We start from the raw sequence: 8,654 nt of genomic DNA, 5'->3' as shown, positions 1-8,654 counted from the left end.
GCCGGACGGGTATCTGTGCCAGGCATCTTCTGCACTGCACAGCTTAGCACTTGGCCCAGATTCACAGAGCCTCATTAGAACCTCCGCCCGGCAATTGGGAACAGCCCTGGTGAAGGCTCCAGGTCTGCGGCGGGAGTCCAACCCGACTCGGGTCATTTCCCTGGAGTGTGCAGATTTCCTTTGCTTTTGCACCAGTTGTGCCGATTCAGCTGGTCTCATACCCCATCCCCAGCAAAGTGGGGGAGCTGCTATGCCTTTTCCACCAAGGTTATTCAGTTTAATGAGGAAGATGTTTTGTGCAGTTCCTCCCCCCTATTACCACGTGGCTGACCTCTCCCCTTCATCCGCAGATTACACAGTGACCCAGCCACGTGACTAGTTCAAGGCAAAGGTAAACACATTAGAGATTGCAGCCTCCCACGTCAGACAGGTGGTGTTCAGCTCTCCCACTGAATCACCTTATTGGATGAGCAGAGTTCAAGGAAAGTGTGTTGCAATCAGAGCAGGGGCCCAGCAGGCATTGCATAACAGGCGCCAGGGTATCCTGGTTCGTTACATGGGATGCTTGATCCTTGTTCCACAAAACCACGGCTTCTCTCGGACACAGACTCCAAAGGAAACCGCATTCTCATAAGACACTGCCACACAGATAGTGACAGGCGAGCCAACCCCAGGGCCCACAAGGTGCTGAGCACACAGTGACATCAGTGGGGGCCAATTGCACTCAGCCCCTTGTTGGGTTGGTCCCCTGACCACTTTTCCAACTGTCACACTGTAGAAGAGACGAAGATGTAGTTGGGTTCCTACCCAGAGTGCTGAGTGGTGCAGCAAAGGAACCACACGTCAGATCTGACCAGGTGGGAAAGACAGGGCAGGAGACAAGCTATGCTGTAACAATGCCATTCCACTGAAATAAACCATTCACATGAGTTTAATTAACAGTTTTGTAAGTTCCCCAGCCTTTGGAGCCATTTTCCTCTTCTCCAAAAGGCCCCCTGAAGCCAAAGGGTTTGCAGTCTAGGGCTTCTGACACTCAGATGAGCAGTTCTGAATCTAGCCAGTAGAGGGCAGCAGTGAACCTACTCAATGTCCATTACAAAACTGCTCCAGTAGCCAGCTGAGACTGCGCAGTTTTGTGTGTACGGCATTTCTGAGCACCAGGAAGAGCTCACCCCCCTAAGACATGATGCCTCTGTCTTGTTTACCTAGACTGTAAGCTCTTAAGGGTAGGACCTAACTCTAGGTCCCCAGTCTCAGCTGAGATTCCTAGATGCCAGTGCCAAGAACAATTGATTGATTGAGCCAGCCCAGGGGCATGTCATGTCAGGGGCTCTGCAGCCTTCCATCCCCAGCCCCACAGGTCAGTAGAATGATGAAAATCAACACTTGCTCCAGAAACCACAAGATTCCACTGTCTAGGCAACTGCCTGTGGTCGTCATCCTCTGACTCTCAGAGTCAGGGCCTCCAGGCTCTCCCCCGGAGCCCACTGTTTGTCTTTGACTCAGTGGGAGGCAATTACAGACTCCTGCTCTCTAAGCTAAACCTTAGCGCCTCTGCAAATCTCCCCTTTATTTAAAGCCTCTGCAGAAGAGGCAAAGGGCAGTTGATCTCCATGGAAACTGCAGCATCTTCCAGGGGGTCAGGTTTAAAGCCACATAGATCTTAGCCCTGGATTTAAACAAGTGTTTCTTTACTCTCACTTAGACCTGACCCTGCTCCATTCAAGTCAAGGAGAGTTTTTCCCTTTATTTCAGTGAGGGCAGGACTGAGGCCTCAAGAAGCAGGATTCAATATAGATAATCTATGAACATTTAGCAGGAAAGGAGGGCTGACTGCTCCGAGCCTGGGGGCTGGCCTACCTCAGCCCACTAGACTCATAGGTTTGAGTTCCAGGAATGGTGGCTTACCCTTTAATTCCCCAGGGTGAGGCTTTAACCCCAAATGTCCTTGCTTTCACCTGTTTGCAGTGCATTATGGCCCAGATCCTCTACCTCCCATTCCTGCCAGAGCCAGGAATCAAACCCACACCTCCTGCGTCACAGTCCAGTGCTGCCTATTCATCATTCTATAGCCCAGGGGTAGGCAACCTATGGCAAGGGTGCCGAAGGCAGCATGCGAGCGGATTTTCAGTGGCACTCACACTGCCCGGGTCCTGGCCACCGGTCCAGGAGGCTCTGCATTTTAATTTAAGTTTAAATGAAGCTTCTTAAACATTTTAAAAACCTTATTTACTTTACATACAACAATAGTTTGGTTATATATTATAGACTTACAGAAAGAGACCTTCTAAAAACATTACAATGTATTACCGGCACGCGAAACCTTAAATTAGAGTGAATAAATGAAGACTCGGCTCACCACTTCTGAAAGGTTGCCAACTCCTGCTACAGCCTGTTATTTGTCTACACATAACCGCCAGGATCTTCATTCATTTGATAAGAGAGTTTCCCCCTCACAATGCAGCCTGTAGTCAGACCATGCAAAAAGAAAAAATAAATCACGTGACTAACTCATGGTTATATTCCAAGGTTGGCATTCTGCTGTGGCTGGCCTGGGCAGTGCAGGTTAATTCAGCAACCCAGTATGATTGTGCCAAGGAGGTCCCCAGGAGAACAGAGGGCTTGGTTAACTCCTGTCCACGTGCAGAGCCTGCTCTCTGTCAAAGCTCTGGATTTATCCCTCACTTTAGCAGTTATTTTTTCCAGGCTCATGTATCATCCAAACTGTTCTTCCATCTTGTAGGAGGTGACTGCGATTCTTTGTTCCACTGCATCATTCATCATTGCCTGGCAATGGAGATAGAGCCACTGACACGTGCAAATCCTCCTGGACTCACTCTGGCAGTGACACTAGACTGGTCAGTTTCACTTTCTAGTTCTTCTGCCTTAGACTAACCAGTTGTGTTTGGATTGTAAAGGCTGCTGAAGAAACTTTGTTACATGAAAATAATAAAAACCCACACAAACAAAACCCAGTCCCAACGAGGCCAGACAGCTGGATATTTCAAAAGCCAACTCCTTTGCTTGGAGAGCTCATGATCATCCAGTCTCCATCAAGGTACCTTCCCGTCCTACTTCTCCTGCCAACAAAAAACTTCCATCCCCAGCGAGAGGCACTTGTATTCTCAGCTGGAGAGTGCTCCTGCAGACAACATGCTGTTCACGCTGGCACTTATCATGGCAAAACTTTGGTTGTTCAATTACAAGTGCAGACATAACCTAAGTCTGTGAGAGCCAAGGGCTACTGGTGGATTGTGGGTATGTAACGTATGTAAATGAGGTGCTCTATAGCCATGCTTTTCCCTTTTCACCAACAGAGGGAGCCAGGAGCTCTTTCCACTCTGAAGTGTTTGGCTACAGGCTTACACATGCACAGAGGGTCCTGCAGGATGGGGCCCGAGCTGCTTAACTCCTACCCTCCTCCGGCTGCAGGTTCTGATTCAACTGGAGAAAGAAGGAAGTGGCAGACCCACCCCCTGTCAATCAACCCCTGTGCTTCCCAGAGACAAAGGGTTAACTCCCCGTTCAGCTCTCCCAGGAGATGGAAGCCCCAATGATGCCCTGGAAGGAAAGGCAAGGAGCTAGCCATCTGGTAGTCAGCAGGAGGCAGAACCATGGAGTTGGTAGAGCTACTGGAAGGCCAGGCTGTTTGCATCATTCATTCTATGTTCAAATACCAGGAGTTTTGACCAGCCAAGGCTATTTCATTGCCCACTCCACAGCTTCATCTCCTCTGTCCATACCAGAAGCCTCATGACTGCGCTCCCTGGCTTGGCTGGCAAGTCTGCACCAGCCTGAACATCCTCCCTGACGTGAGTTTGCTGCAATAAAAGTTCCTGCTGGCCTGTCAAGACATGAAGACCAGACAGAGCCTGAAAGCAGCTTTCCTGCTTGTTAGATGTGAAACCAGACCCTGCTTTTTAATAGTAAAATAGGACAGATGGAAAATCAGGGATTTCTCCTGCAAACACAGACTGGCACTGGGGAGGGGAGGGGAGGGGAGACACATATTATGTTGATATAGAATCATAGAATATTAGAGTTGGAAGGGACCTCAGGAGGTCATGTAGTCCAACCCCCTGCTCAAAGCAGGACTAACCCCCATATCTAAATGCCTGAGCACCAGTACAGAAAAAACCCATGACAAGTCACAAAGGGTTTCTTCTCTCGATGGATGCAGATCAGTGTGTGTTATTACTCTTTTTTGACCCAAGGAATTAGCCAAAATTCAGGGTGTTGCAGGCTATTTTGGTTAGAAGAAGAAATTGATTGTGGAATCAGGTAACTCTTTGATGCACTCCTGTTTGTTTACCAAGAATGCACAAATTCCTGTTTCTCTGAGCACAGGAGGAACCAAACAGCAGGAGACGGTTTACTTGCTCACAATCCCAAGCCCCTTTCTAGCCAGCACACAACCCAAAAGCTAGCTCTCTTTCAGCTTTTCCTTAGGGTCACACGACCAGTGTTTCTGTGGCTGTGTCTGGTGCTTCCTCCTCTCTCTACTTCTCCGGTCTTTCTGCCTCTCTTACAGACACACAAACCTTCACAAAACAATGGCCAGCGAAACCCCTCCACCCACACATGCCTTTGTCTTGGTGGAGGCTGCTGTTGTTTCAGCTTCCTAGTTCCATAAAGGAGTTGAGGTGCGTCTTGCACCAAATGAAGGGTGGTGGTTAGCCCAACCCAGAATGTTCTTTCAGCAGCCCCCATTGAGAGCAGGGCTAAACACGGTACAAACACATAGCAAGACAGCCCGTGCCCTGGAGAGCTCAGACAGATAGAGAGTGGGAGGGGAAACAGAGGCACAGAAAGGCACAAAAACTTGGCTCTTGACACCCACTCCAGCTCCCACTTCACTAGATCACCCTGCTGCGCTCCACGCCACTTGGGGGAAGGCTTTGCTGACGAGGCAGGGCTTTGCTAGGCTGATCCGACAGCAAATGTGAAAAACGGGAGTGGGGTGTAATAGGCAGGGCCGGTTTTATGAACGGCGGGGCCCGATTTGAATACCTGGTGGCGGTCCGGGGCTTTGGCAGCACTTCGGCGGCAGGGGGTCTGCTCTGGGTCTTCCGTGGCTCCGAAGGACTCCCCGCTGCTGAAATGCTGCCGAAGCCCCGGAGTGGACCCCCCTCTGTCGCCAAAATGCTGCCAAAATGCCACCGAAGCCCCAGAGTGGACTCCCCACCCCACCACTGGGTAAGTAAAAAAAAAATTAAAATTAAAAGACACCTAAGGCATGGGGCCCTTAGGTGCAGGCGTGGGGCCCAATTCTGGGGAATCGGGGGAATCAGCTGAAAGCCGGCCTTGGTAATAGGAGCCTATGTAAGAAAAAGACTGGTTTTTTGGGACTGTTCCTATAAAACCGGCACATCTGGTCACTCTAGGCCTCGCCTGTGATCAGCCAATCTGGTCTCTCCCAGGAAGGGTTTCCCTCGCTGGCACCCTGGTGCTGAGAAGGTCCTGATTCTAGAGAGCCTAATGCCGAGGCTTCCAGGCTGATCAGCCCCATGCAGCGCCATGGTCGTGGGTGATAAGCTTGTGGGCGATAAGGGAGCCTGCTGAAGGCTTTGTCAATTAGGGCCAACGCTCAGTGTATAGAAATTGGATAGTGTCCCTTTAAATACTTCGGGAGCCCTCCTTGTCTTCTATTGCTACAGCCTCTAGGTAGCAACCCAGAGTGAAGATTTGCTATTGGGAGAGTGTGGCGCATTCACAGGACTCGTGGATCAGTGGGATGCAGGTGGGGAAGGAGGTGGCTCATTCTCAACATTTCCAGGTTGGGATTTCCCTCACATTTCACCAGGATGGAGCTCGGATTGCCCGTCCGTTTAGCAATGTGCAGAGGGCAGGGTCATTGTTACCCCCGATGTCTGTTCATGACCCTCAGCATGAGAGCTCCCAGTTTAGGGCCAACACTGGCTTCCCCATCCCCAAAGTTCTCAGACAAAATATCCCAAGTGCTTGCAAAGTTCCGCACCAGAGACGCCCTCCCCTCAACCTCGCCCCATAACAGAACCCGTCCTGCTCCGCAGACCTTTGCCACAGCGGCCTGTTTTCCACGTTACTGATGGAAGAATCAAAACACTCAGACCCAGGGAGCAGCCAATGTGCCATTGGTGAGCTGAGAGGAGCCGAGCCATCGTAGGCTGGAGTGCATGGCCCTCGGGAAAGCGCGTTGTAGAACACTCTGTATAGTGCTGCTTCTCCGATACACACAGTCGTGAGCCTTTCGCATCTTCATTAAGGCAGAACAGGGCCTGGTTATGTCTCTTGATGGCTCAGGGCTCCTCAGTCCAAGGCCAACAAACCAGCCCGTTACCTGGACAGCCACGTCCTCTGGGAAGTTGTAGCCCGTTTCCCTTCCAGACTAGGAGTCTACATGCCACTGCTGGAGCTTCTGACTGCACATGGTAGAGCCAGGGATGTTTAGATCAAGGGGTAGGCCAAGTTTTGTGGTCTCACAAAGATTTCTCACCACCCTGAGTAGCAGATATCCCAGGAGATCAGCTCCTGGGAGATGGCCACCATCTTGAGCTGGATCCGGAAAGCAGGCCCCTTCTGAGTTTGGACTCACCTTGGAACCAGCATGGGTTCAAGCCTGGCCTCCAACCCCAAAGCACGTGTGGTGTCAAAGCAGAGTTGGGCTGGAGGTTCCCAGTCACTCTGCTCCTGAGCAGTAACTGGTCCCAGAGCCTCCCAACTTCAAGGTGCCCATTGGAGCCAACGGCAAAACTCCCCTTGACTTGAAGGGGTCAGGATTACAACCTGCTGGGTCCTGATTGTTATATCCTTGGGGGCAGCTGGTTGAGGAAGAAATCACTCGAGGCCAGACAGCAGACAGCTAACAAAACTACCATTTATTTACAGACACAGAGCTCGCCCAACCGGCCGAAGCTGGCTGGGCTATCCCCTAATAATCTAACTCAGTTGCCATAGGAACAAAAACCATGAAAACCAAATACACAACACTGATGTTCCACCAAGGACATTCCCCATTCTAGCTCACACAATCCCACAACGCAGACTGGGACATGGGCCTGGCAAAGGGAGACGGCTCCCCCGAAATAAATCACATGCATAAATCCACCTGGGCTAACAAAACCCTTCTTCCTGGGAGCCAGCGGAGGTGGGGCAGAGGGCGGGAAAGGTCTGTTTTAAGGGAAACAGAACAACTTCAAACAGGATTTCAGCTGTTTGGAACAACAGGTTAGATCAAGCAGCCAGCAAACACAATGGGGATTAGGAGAAACTCTGTTCACATGGATGGCCCAGGGCTTTGGTAATGAGATACAGAGCCTTCCGCCTCTAAGCTGCTGGCTCCAACCCAGACCCAGGGAACAATGGCAGAGGGGAAGTTTTCCAAAGGCACAGATAGGATTGGGAGGTGCACAATTTCCACTGACTTCCCATGGGAGCTGGGCACCTGAAACACCTTTTGTACCCCTGGCAGCGGCTGCAATCAAAAGGCTGTTTTGGAAGGGATTTGGGAAATGCTGGCATTAACTTGATCCCTAAGTGACAGACTCAGGGAAGATACTGATTGGACTAGATTTGTCCTAGAGGCCGTCACTCCAGATGAGAGGTGGGGCAGCAGGACTAGGGGGTGGGGAATTGTGACTGCACAGTGGAAGAGCCCTTCTCCAATGCTTTCAGTCAGTGCCATAACTCACGTGAGCAAGGATTTGGCTCTTAAGCTGCTTGTTATTATGGGTCGTGAGACTATCCATCCCCTGACAAAACCCAGCTACCACATTTGAGCCGATGTCTCCTGCAGCAGTGAGTTGCACAGGTTGTGTGAGAAAATATTGCCCCTTTTTTGTTCTAAATTGACCGGTCACTGACATTGTGGCAAGTCTTCAGGAAGCCTACAAAGACCAAGCCGAATGTACACCTATAGGTGACTTGTTACTAGGGTGACCAAATGTTGTGATTTTATAGGGACAGACCTGATTTTGGGGTCTTTTTTTTATATAGGCTCCCCACTCCCGTCCTGATTTTTCACATTTGCTGTCTGGTCACCCTACCTGTTACATAAGAACCACTGAAATGTACTACTGCCTCCTGAATTGCTGGGACGGTAGCTTTAAGCAGGATGAGTGAACATTGTTCTTTCCCAGCCACTTTCACTAGGAGGGAAAAGGAATGTGGAGCCAGCTGCTTGACGTCTGAACTCAGGCGAGAGAGCGAAGTGTCTGATGCAGGGCCCTGTTAAAACTTGTCTGCGTCTAATGCTTGGCACACCTCTAGATGCAGAGCACACTCCAGCTATCCTCATCCCGCTGAGCTAGGCACTGTTAGAACATTTGATTCCTCCTGTTCCCAGGTGGCTGAGCTGACCCCTCCCTGTCTTCCCAAACTTTCCAAATACAAGCCACTCTCAGGCAGAGATGGAGCCTGAAAAACATCAGCCCAAAAGGTAGAAGCTGGGAGCGACTGAAAACAGCAGGAGAGTGGAATGAAAACAGTTGTGCAACCTTTAATAGCCGCAGTTCCTCCCACTGCAGGGAGAATGGAGGGAGGTGGGACGTGATTACCCAGCATGCAGTTTGGCCAGGATGCCCAGCCTAACAACCCAACGCCCTTGCAACCATGCAGGGTAGGTTCTTTAATGACCACACCTGGCCAGAAGCTCCCTTGTACATTTCATCCAAAAG

This window comes from Gopherus flavomarginatus, chromosome 6 (genome assembly GCF_025201925.1).
Source record: "Gopherus flavomarginatus isolate rGopFla2 chromosome 6, rGopFla2.mat.asm, whole genome shotgun sequence".
NCBI classification, from domain to species: domain Eukaryota; kingdom Metazoa; phylum Chordata; order Testudines; family Testudinidae; genus Gopherus; species Gopherus flavomarginatus.
Note: the sequence above shows the minus strand (reverse complement) of the source record.